The sequence below is a fragment of the Malania oleifera genome, chromosome 5 (genome assembly GCF_029873635.1).
Source record: "Malania oleifera isolate guangnan ecotype guangnan chromosome 5, ASM2987363v1, whole genome shotgun sequence".
Classification (NCBI taxonomy): Eukaryota; Viridiplantae; Streptophyta; class Magnoliopsida; order Santalales; family Ximeniaceae; genus Malania; species Malania oleifera.
Window position 1 is genome coordinate 23902368 of NC_080421.1, and position 12155 is coordinate 23914522.

Genomic DNA, 12155 nt, shown 5'->3' on the forward strand with positions numbered 1-12155 from the left:
GATCTTTAAATATCCTATTCACCAACCTCTGGTATGTTGCTCCTGCATTCTTTAATCCGAAGGGCATTACTCGGTAGCCATATAGCCCTTTCTCGGTGATAAAGGATGCTTTCCCCTCATCAGCTAAATGCATTGGGATTTGATTGTATCCTAAGTAGGCATCCATAAAGCTGAGAAGCTCATGTCCAGAGGTTGAATCCACCAACTGATCAATTCGGGGGAGAGGGAAGCTGTCCTTCGGACATGCCTTATTCAAGTCTGTGAAATCTATGCAGGTGCACCACTTCCCATTTGGCTTCCTTACTAGAACCACATTGCTCAACCACTTTGGATAGTTGGCCTCCCTGACAAATTTGGCTTGCACTAGCTTCGTCATTTCTTCATCAATCACCTTGATTCGTTCAATCGCAAAGCTCCTTTTCTTCTACTTTACAGGCTTATAGTTGGGGTCTACCTGCAACCTGTGCTCCATGATCGCAGGGTCAATACCCGGTATATCTTTGGCCGACCACGCGAACACGTATGCGAACTTGTTCAGTAGCCCGCTTAGTTCTGCTCTTAGAGTGTCGGGTAGGCGACTCCCGTCCCACACCTCTAAGTCTTCTACAGTCAAGGTCTCCCTTGCTTCCATCTTCCCTTTTAGGGCCATTACATAGCAATTTTGAGCCACAACTTGATCTCCTTTGACCACCCCTGCCCCGTACGTAGTAGGAAATTTCATCTTGAGGTGATACGTAGATGTTACGGCTCGAATCACATTAAGCAAGGGGAGGCCTAGTATGAGGTTGTATATTGATGGCTGGTCAACCACCAAGAATTCCGTTAGGGAAGTAACTTGTTGTGGAGTCGTCCCCATTGTTGCCTAGAGTGTGATTGTTCTCATGGGATGAACGACATCCCCTCCGAACCCAACCAGGGGGGTTGAGATTGGTTTGAGTCGTTCTTTACCGATCTTCATTACCTCGAGCACCGACCAGAACATAACGTTGGCCAAGCTCCCATTATCTATCAACACACGTCTTACTTTGTAATTTGCCACCAGCAGGGAGACTACTAGTGTGTTGTCATGTAAATTGCTGCACTCCTTCTTCGTCTTCGCTATCAAAGACGATAGCATCATCTTGTTTTTTCCTTTTTCTACTTGGTTCTCTTCTCTCCATTGAGAGTACCTACTTAGCATATCTTTTACATGCACCTCCGTTGTCTCCACCACTAGCAGATCCTCCAAAGATCACTGCGATTTCTCCTTTGATTTGTTCTTCCTTCTCATCCCCGTTTGGTCTCTTATGCTCATGAGGTTCCCCTTGCCAATCTCCCTTCTTTATGAATCTCGACAAGTATCCCTTTTTTATCAAGGCTTCAATCTCATTCTTCAGCTGAATACATTCTTCCGTATCGTGCCCATGATCCCTATGGAATTGATAGAACTTGGACATGTTCCGCTTGTATGAAGGGGTTCGCATAGGTTTGGGCCACGAGACATATTCCTTATTCCTTATATGCATCAACACATCAGCCCGCGGTGTGTTTAGTGGTGTATAGGTGGAGAACTTACTAGATTGCCCTCTCGTCTTAGAGCTAGCGTGCAGCGTACTGGTCTCTTGTCTCTTCGCAGGTCTGGAAGATTGTCCTATCTCTCGGCTACTACCCTTCCTTTTCAACTCGATTCAATTTCCCTTAGTGTCCATTATTTCTTTCAAGTTTATGTACTTTTGCGCTCGGGCCATTAGTTCTCCCATATCAGCTGGAAGCTTTTTCCCCAGAGAATACAAGAAGCTTCCGGGCTGAAGGGTCATGGTCAGAGCTACCAAAGTCACCCCCATATCTAGGTTGTGGATCTCCAGGGTCGTAGTGTTGAAACGATGCATGAACTTTTTTAGCGTCTCCCTTTCTCCCTAGACCATGCTCATTAGATAAGCTGATGTTTTGACAATTCTCTAACTACTGAGGAAGTGGCCGACGAACAGCTACTCCATCTCTGAGAAGGAACCGATCGATCCAGGTCACAGGGTTCGGTACCAATCCCTAGCACTACCTTTGAGGGTTGTTGCAAAATTCGGCACATGATGGCGTCGGGAGCACCTTGCAACTGCATCAACACCCTAAAGGTGTACAGGTGATCAATCGGGTCAGACAGACCCTCGTACCTTTAAGGTCGGCATTTTGAATTTGCTGGGCAGTGGAACCTCCATCACTTCTCTGGTGAATGGCGGCTCCGAAGATCGTAGAGAAGCTTCCCCGTAGAAGGGGTTGGTCTTGCCTTCTTTCATCATCTTCTCTATTTGGTTTATTTTCTTAATCCTTTCTTCCAAATCAGTGGATCTCTGCTCGTTGACACCCACGCTATTCGTGTCTTCTACCTTTCTTAGTGAGGTGGGTTTTTACCTCACTCTCCTTTGGCTTATCTACTTTCTTGGTTGGATCAGGACTCACTTGTTGTTAGTAGGGGACATGCCCTTCCTGACTCTTTTTCTGTAAGAGTAGGTTGAATATATCCTCTATTTTCTTTTGGAAGGTAAGGAATTCTTCCTCAGTGACTCCCGAAGGTTGTGCGGGTGTAGAGTGAATGGACTAGGGTGACTCTTTTCCGGCGGCAGGATTGGAGCTAGAGCTACATGTGGTTGACATTTTTTGAATGTCGAAGGTTGAGAGCAAGTTGAGTATCTCTCCAAAGCAAGTTCCCACAAACGGTGCCAACTGTTGCGAGATAAAATTGGCGGTGACCAGTAGGACTGTTCTCCGACTTCCGTTGACCTAAAAAAGGGAAAAGGAAAAAGGCTTGGAGGACCAGGGGTGTACTACGGGGGATCACTCTAATGCCTAAGTAAGGGAAATGTTTTAGAGAGGCTAAATGCAACAGTAAGAATGGGTGCTAAATGACTTACCTTGGCCTCTTCCCTGTGTCCCTTCTTATAGTGGTTAGAGTTTACCCGAGGGTGTATGGTCATTTATTGGCTAGTTATGGCGTGGGCGTGAATCGCTTTGGCCTTTAAGGAGCTGATGATAGCTCTTAATGGCACGGGCGTGAATCGCTCTGGTGTGCATGGAGTTGACTCCTCAAGAACAGTTGTCCTTGGGCAATAATGGTCTTGATCGTGGCTGCTCCTTAATACTCCATTATGGTAGATGGATTGTTTTAGGGCTAGTATATTTTGGGCATATCCCTTGTAAAAAAAAAAAAAATTGCTTTTGACGAGCAATTGAATGCCTAAACCACTGGCTCAAATAGAAGACAACAATATTGAAGAATATATCATTCCAAACATTTAAAAAATAAAAATAAAAAGCAGTTAAGGTTGTGTTTGGACTAAGAATTATTGACCTTAAATTTAAATTTGTATAAATTTAAATACAAGGTTTAACCATTCCAAACATGAGAAGATGCTCTTTTGTAGATATCCATTTTGGTAGGCGTGACCTCATGTGGGCAACTTGTTTTTATTAAACTAGTGGAGACACGTGCATTGCACGTGAAACATTTTATTTTAATGAACCTTTAATTTGCAAGCATAATCTCCAAGCTTAGAGGTAAATTCGGGTTTGTGCACTATTTGTTGCATTTAGTCAAAGAGTTATGTGAGAAAATGAGTGTTAAACTATGTGGCGGAAAGAATTCTATGGCTAGTACCATAGTTATTGATTTTCGATATATTTTGAGAAGGCTTTCAGCTAATAAATGTCAATTTTACAATGTAGACATCATTACATATGATAAGACTAAAATATGGAAACTAACAACTGAATTAATTTCATTCTAATATCCCTATCTCTTTATGTTGATTATATACTATAAAAATAAAACCATAAAATGGAGCTTGTCGTGTTCATACATAATGTATCCTATTAATATAACTAAAGTTATTTTTTGCTATTCCTCCCATTATTTGGTATAATTTTTTCCTAGGTTAGATGTTAAGGACAACATTCTTATATTTTAGTAACTATTAGACAGTTCGCAACCTGATTATAACTATGATAGTATTATTAAGTTATTATCCGAAGAAGATTTACTACTACTACAACTAACACCAGCACCGTTACAACTATTGTTTTCAAAGATAGCATGTATTGAATCAAAATAGAAACCATATCAAGAAATAAAAAACAAATAAATAAACAAAATAATTTTTTTTCATGCATACTTGGTGTGTGTGATGATGCCAAAAAATTTAAAAAAAAAATTAACATCATATGATCATCAAACTGAGTTCAAAAATGAATACCAAACATCATTATTGCATTGTTTTTCTGATTATTTACAAATATTCTTTAGATTTACTACTATTACTTTTATGCATCAAAAGAATATTAAAAATATATAGATAAATTAAATAATAATTAAATTTGAGAAGTTACAATTGATCACGATATTATTTTTTTGGTTCATTACAATAATGTTATTAGTTGTATTAAAAAAATGTCATGTGTATATTATCTTCTAACTTACATAATAAAATTTCAAAGGTGTCGAGTTAAAACAAATGCTAAAACAGGGAGCAAAAGAGAGGGAGAGATAAACAAAAAATAAAAGGAAACGTGTAATAAAAGGAATCGTGTTAAAACTTGAAACTTTTATGTTGGGGGAGGATATGTAATGAGAGACAAGTTATCTCTTGTTGTGTAGGGTCCAAGCATATGAGACAAATAAAAAGTAATATTTTAATTTTATTTTTAAACTTTTAATATGTTCATATGTACTATATATATATTATGGTTAGAAAAAAAATTATATATAGTTTTTTCATCCATTAGCAGTAAATTGGACCTAGGCTACAAAAAGAAGATAGTCCATCTCCTATCTCAAGGTTAGAATTTAAAACCTTTAATATGGAAGTCTCAACCCTCTTTATGTAGAAAATTTATATAGTTTATTATACATTTATTTATCAGGTCCTCTAATTCAACTTGTTTATAAGTTTGTTGTCACTTCTTATTGGGCTGCAAGTTCAAATGCCATTAGCCAAATGTAAATATTTCTTTCAACTTGACTCGTTCGTTAGGCTAGGTTCACTAATTTGGGTTTTGGGTTTGTATGAGCTAACCACAATTTTTGTTGTGCAAATAAATGCGCAGTGGAATACCGAATCACACAATGCAACAACCAATAGTGAAATATACTAAAAACATAATCACACAGATTATATGAAAGCAATAAAAGAAATGACACGAAGAATTACATGGTTCGGCAATGCCTACATCCACTGGAGCAAACGACACTGAACTTTCACTATCTTGTGTAAACATAGAGTTACAACATACAACATGTATATATAACCCTCTAGGAGGTCCCCCCCCCCCCCTCGAAACCCAACCTATATAACTTCCCAATTCAAAATTCGAAAACTAGCGAAGTATGAAATGGACTCATACTTTGATTGGTATAAGATGAATGACCCACGTCGGGTGAGATTTGCAAAGATGATATTAGCAGGGCAAGCAAAGCTTCATTGGATGAATGTTGAAAGACAAGGAGCTCACATTGGTCATAGACCTATAGAACATTGGGATTTGATAAAAGAAAGATTGAAAGTAAAGTATGTCCCAATTTCTTATAGGGAACATCTCATGGATCAGCTCTATAGCCTTAGGCAAGGTAGTATGAGTGGGACCGAATATATGAGCAAGTTTGATGAACTATCCATTAGATTTGAGGTAGAAGAAAGCATTAGCTAACAAATTTCTCGTTTTAGGATTGACTTGAAACCTGAACTGAGGAAAGAGTTGTTTCCTCATCACATTGACTCTCTTGAGCATGCCTTTAACTTGGCACATGACAAAGAAAATGAGTAAAGCTCAAATGGGAAGGAAATTTGGAAACAACTCCAATGACACTTATCAAAGAAAGACCACAACTTATGAGAAGACTAGACCTACCAACACGGGTCAAGTAACTTCAAGAGGTAGCAATCCCAACATCCAACAGCCATTGGACAAAAGGAAAGCACCCATAAATGGGTCTTCGAAACAAATTTCTAGGAATGATGTGTGCTACGAGTGTCACAAAAAAGGCCACTTTTCTAAGCAATACCCCACTACGAATTTAGCCATTGAAAGAGAGGATGAAGAAGAAAAGTCACGAGAAAAGCATCCTTATATTCCAGAAGAAGTAGCGAGTGAGGATGAATTGTCCATTGAGGAAGAGGAAAATGATACTGTAAATGTCATGATATGTATCATGGTGACCCCTCAAGAACAAGAGGTTGGCGCCGCACTTTTATTTTCCATACTTACATCAAGTGTGGGAATAAAAGCAGCAAGATGATCATTGATGGTGGAAGCTACATGAATGTAATTTCAAAATCAGCTTCATAAAAATTGAATTTGAAAGTTGAACCCCATCCCAATACCTATAAGGTTGCTTGGGTAAATGCAACAACCATACCCCTAAGCCATAGGTGTTCAGTCCCCATCAAGATTGCAGACTATGAAGATAAGGAAGACCTTGTCTATAATCTTGATGTTGCACACAATGGTCGTGCCAACACCTATACCTTTAGGTGTAATGGGAAAAGAATTGTCTTAAGTCCTTTAAAGCCTAAAAAGGACAAACAAGACAAGAAAAATAAAAACTTGAAAGGAAAAGAGAAAGCAAAAATTCTTTGCATGTTCTAAGCAAAAAGCAATTCGAATAAGAAAGCAAAGAGACATAGGTTGTCTATGTTGTGGTAACCCAGGAGAATAACTCCTCTACTCTTGAACATGAGACACCACATGAAGTGTCACTCATACTTGCTAAATTTGAGGATGTTATCTCTAAACCTCTGAATGAATTGCCTCTTATAAGAGACATTCAGTATGCAATAGACCTTGTTCCAGGATCCTCTTTACCCAATTTGGCTCACTATAGGATGAATCCTAAAGAACATGAGGAACTGAAAAGGCAAGTTGATGAGCTAAGAAGTAAGGGATTTATTCAAGAAAGTATGAACCCATGTGCATGTCCCACCCTTCTTACTCCAAAGAAAGATGGAACTTGGAGAATGTGCATTGACAGCAGAGTCATTAATAAAATCACAGTCAAGTATAGATTTTCCATACCCAAGTTAGATGATATGCTGGATCAAATGTTTGGTTCCAAAGATCTTTTTCAAAAATTGATCTTAAGAGTGGATACCATCATATTAGAATAAGACCTAGAGATGAGTGGAATACTGCATTCAAAACTAAAGATGACTTGTACGAATGGTTGGTGATGTCATTTGGTCTCCTAACACTTTCATGAGAGTGATGACTAAAATTTTGAGACCTTTCATTGGGCATTTCTTTCTTGTATATTTTGACGACATATTGATTTATAGTCAAATAAGGAAAGATCATCTAGATCACTTAAGAAGAGTATTTGAAGTGCTAAGAGAGCATAAATTGTATGCAAATTTGAAAAAGTGTACCTTCATGACTCCTCAGATAATCTTTCTAGGATACGTTGTATTTGAGAGTCAAGTTTCAGCTGACCCTGAGAAGGTCAAGGCTATCCAGAATTGGCCTGCTCCCAGAAATATTCATGAAGCCAGAAGTTTCCATGGGTTAGCCACATTCTACAGGAGATTCATAAAGAATTATTTCAATACCATCATGGCACCCATTACAAATTGTCTTAAGAAAGGAGAGTTTGTGTGGCCCAAAGTTGTAACCAAAGTCTTCTTAAACATTAAGGATCGGATGACAAAAGCCCCTGTGCTACACCTCCCTGATTTTCAAAAACTATTTGAAGTAGCTTGTGATGCTTTAGGTGTTGGCATATAAGGAGTGCGTAGTCAAGAAAGCCATCATGTTGTCTTCTTTAGTGAAAATTTGAATGATGTCATGCAGCATTACTCCACCTATGATAAATAATTATATGCTATGGTACAATCTTTGAAGCACTGGAGACATTACTTACTCCCACAGGAGTTTGTACTCTTTTCTGATCACCAGGCCCTTAGATACCTAAGCACCCAAAAGAAACTAAATCATAGGCATGTAAAGTGGATTAAGTGCATTCAGCAGTACACTTTTTTTCTCAAACATCGAGCTGGTGTTGAAAACAAAGTTGTTGATGCTTTGAGCCAAGTTATGGTAACTTTATAAACCTTAGAGGTAAGAGTAATAGAAGTATCAAGAAAGAAAGAATATTCTCAATGTTTTTATTTCGTTGACATCTTTTCTGATATGTTACAAGGACTTCTCGAATCCCATCCTGAATTTGTGATCCATGGTGGAATCCTATTTAGAGGAACTAGATTGTGTATACCCTTTACGTCTCTATGTGACCAATTGATATGGGAATTGCATGCGGGTGGTGTAACAGGTCACTTTGGTAGAGATAAAACCATTGCCATGGTAGAAGATACGTTCTTTTGGCCTAGTCTAAAAAGGGATGTCGCTAGAGTTGTATTTCATTATGGTACGTGTCAAACAAAAAATGGTAGGAAGCAAAATACTGGATTGTACACTCCTTTACTTGTACCTCATACCCCTTGGCAGGACATTAGCATGGATTTTGTTTTAGGACTCCCTATTACTGCTAGAAAGAATGATTTTGTGTTTGTTATCATGGATAGATTCTTTAAGAAATCCCATTTTATTCCATGTAACAAAACACATGATGCATCAACAATTGCATCTATCTTTTTCAGAGAAGTTATAAGACTGCATGGTCTTCCCAAGACCATTGTTTCTAATCGGGATATAAAGTTTGTAAGTTACTTCTAGAAAACCTTATGGACAATGTTAGGTACCAAACTCCAGTTTTCCAGTGTTTACCATCCCCAAACTGATGAGATGAGGTAGTTAATAGGAGCTTAGGTGACCTATTGAGATGCCTAGTGGGTGAGAACATAGGTTTGTGGGATTTGTGTCTTTCGATAGCTAAATTTGCGTATAATAGTTCAATGAAAAGAACCCAAGATTGAGTCCTTTTCAGTTTGTCACCGGTTACCAACCTAGGAAGCCCATAGATCTTATCTCATTACCTTCACAGGTTAGAGTGAGTGAACAAGCTGATGCTTTTGCTAAGCACATACATGAGCTACACTCTGAAATAAGAATGAAAATTAACTTGAATAATAAGCATTATAAATCTATTACTAATATACATCGTAGGTTTCAAGAATTTCAGAGGGTAATATGGTTATGGTCTGTATTCATCCTAAGCAGATTCTTGTAGGAAAGGTAAAAAGTTGCATGCTAAAAAGATGGGCCCTTCCAAAATTTTAAATAAAATTAGTTCTAATGCTTATATGCTTGATATTTGATGAGTCCTTAAAATACATGATTTTAGACCTTCATTTATCTTTGTTTATCCTCATTTTATTATGTATTTGCCTAGAGTTATCATTGTTCATAATTATGCAAGGTTTATTTTCCTTTTCAAGAAAAATAGGTGAAAATCATGGAGTTAGGCATTACAAGAAGCCAAGGAGGATTTGGAGGATTCAAAGCTCGAATTCAGACATTCAACCAAGCTCCAAAAGCTTCAAATCATAAATAGACAAGAAGATGATGCTCGACCATATGGCGCAACTAGTGTCACATAAGGGTGTCTTAGTCTTCCACTACAGACTCCAAGGTTCAGACTGAGATTGGAATGCTACAAGGTTCAATCAAGTGCTCGACCAAGTGACCTGCTGAGGAGACCACATCAAAATACTGAGACAGAACTAAAATTCAGAAGTATCGAGAGTTTCGACGAAGTGTTTGACCAAAAGACCTTTAGGGGCGACTATGTCGAGACACTGAGATTTCCTAAAGATCGAGATACTGCAAGTCTTGACCATCAACTCAACCATCAAGACCTTAAGGCACAATGAAGTCGAAGACATTGAAGATTCGAATCCTTGACTTCCAGCGAGTCTCAACTAGGGCGTGCACAAGAATGATAGAGGAGCGACTTGGTCAACAGCGATGATCTTCTGCGCGAGATTTTCTACAAACTTTCCTAATTTGTAAAACAAACCTTGTAAACTCTAGAGCCTATAAGTATTTGCTACGAACACAAGCTCTGGGTTCCTCTTTGGCCTCTCTCAAGTTAGTGACAGACCTAGGAAGTCATTGAGAGCCAAGTTAGAGTAGGAGTAAAGTAGTTTTGATTCGTGTATGGAGTGTGTAATGGCCTGTGACAACTGGTAGCGTTCATATAACAGCCGTGTATATTAGATTATCTCCTCTTGTACTTTTGGCATTAGTGACAGACGTTTTGAATGATAAAGGGATGATCTTTTTACTCATGCTTTCATCTACTGCTTTCAATTTACTACTTTCTATTTACTTGTTGTGTGTTTGATGAAAGATTGCAGATAAGGATAAACACTGCTACGTATCAGTTAGAGGGAAATAGTCAGCTATGGAACTGTGGAGGTGTTCGTTATTGTTGATACAAGGTATACTCTGGTTCCTGACCGTACTCCGGACGGTTGGTTCACCCTTGCTGCCATGTGCCCTCGATCGCCCCTCTCTTGCTTTGGCCCGCTCAAGTTAGTACTTCTACAGAAGTCTAGATGAGTGTAGTTAGAAGCATGGCGTCTAGCGTCTTATTCGAACCACAGTATCACTTTGTAGGAGTAGGGTAACTTAGAAATTTACTTGCTTTCTAGTAGTTTAGATTTATTTGCTTTCAGTTACATGCTTTCCAGTAGTTGTTAGATAATCACCATTGCAAAATACCATCTTTTACTTCTTTTTCATAACAAGGCTTTAGTAAACTAAATCGAAAGTGGTTTAATAACTGCGCTTCAAGCCTCCATGGATCGATACCTAACTAACCCACTTTCTACTGAACTTGGGATAGTTAGGTTTTATAAATATTACTTTTGGTAGTTAAGGACCCAAGCCTTTGCGAGCCTACCAAAATTTGGCACAGTTGTCGAGGACTTGGCTACGGTTATAAGCCAACTTCCACTTTAAAGTATTATTGCCTTGTTCTTTTGATTTGCTCTCCTTTTTCTTTTTCTTTTTTTACTTTCTTTGTTAATTTCTATTTTCTTTAATTTTTTTTTCTATTTTTGAAGTCTGAATCTATGTGCTTACACGTGTGTATGTTTGGTCTGCGTTCTTTGGAACCCAAGACAATTCCCATAGATCTTGAGATTGAGAAATCCCATAGATCCCTTAGGAAACCTATCTCTAATCTAGAGAAAGCTTAGTCATCTGAACTGAAAGCCATGGACGAAAATAACCCACCGGTTCCCACTGAACAAATCCCGGAACCACACACTCCCCACCTACTTGTGGTAGGAAAGCAACGTCTTCAACCCTTTAGGGACTACTTTGTACCCAATGCATACACCTCGCCGCCCTGTATCCGGTTCTCAGATGTTCAGGTGGCACAATTTGAGATAAAGACTTCAATCATCTCGATGCTGCCCAACTTTCATAGGAACTCTACTGAAAATCCTTATCAACATCTAGATGAGTTGTTGGAAATTTGTTCCATCATCCGCATCTCTAAGTTCAGTGATGATGATCTCTGTCTTAGGCTCTTCCCATTCTCTTTGAAGGATAAAGCCAAATATTGGCTGAGGTCCTTAGAACCAAACTCGGTGGCCAACTGGGCCACCATGCAACATGAATTTCTTAAAAAGTACTTCCCAATTAGGAAGACTAACCAGTTTGGGAGAGCCATCACAAGTTTCTCACAGATGGATGAGGAACTCTTTTTCGAGACTTGGGAGCGCTTTAGGGACTTGCTCCAAAAATGCTCACATCACTAGGTCCCCAAGAGGCAATTAGTCCAAACTTTCTACGAAGAGTTGGCTGAGAGAGATAGGTCCATGGTTGATGCATCATATGGAGGTACTTTCCTCACTAAGCACAAGAACGAGGTCTAGATTCTCTTTGAAAATCTAGCTAAAAATTCTCAGCAGCACATGGCTACTACCCGTAGACTACCTAATCCATCAACTTCTAAACCTAAGAAAGTTTACGAGTTAGCCACGAGCCAGGAATTAGCTCCTACTCTGCATGCCATATCCAAAAATCTAGATCAATGCCTGTCCCTAGGACCGCAAACAACAGCGCGTGCAGAGATATATGCGATATGCTCTAACCCTTCCCATACATGTTATAATTGCCCACACGTTCATTCCCCACCAAAGCTTGGGCATGAAGAAGTAAAGGCCACCCACAACTGGTATGATACGCCCTCTATGACCCATATTCAAACACATACAATCCTGGGT

At 38.9% G+C, this 12155-nt stretch overlaps 1 non-coding gene across 1 annotated transcript; it reads right to left on the reverse strand.

Annotated features, from left to right (window-relative positions):
* Positions 1-11583: 11583 nt before the first annotated feature.
* On the reverse strand, positions 11584-11689 carry LOC131156932 (small nucleolar RNA R71). The gene has a single exon (XR_009137192.1). It is a non-coding gene; the product is annotated as a small nucleolar RNA R71 (small nucleolar RNA).
* Positions 11690-12155: the final 466 nt, after the last annotated feature.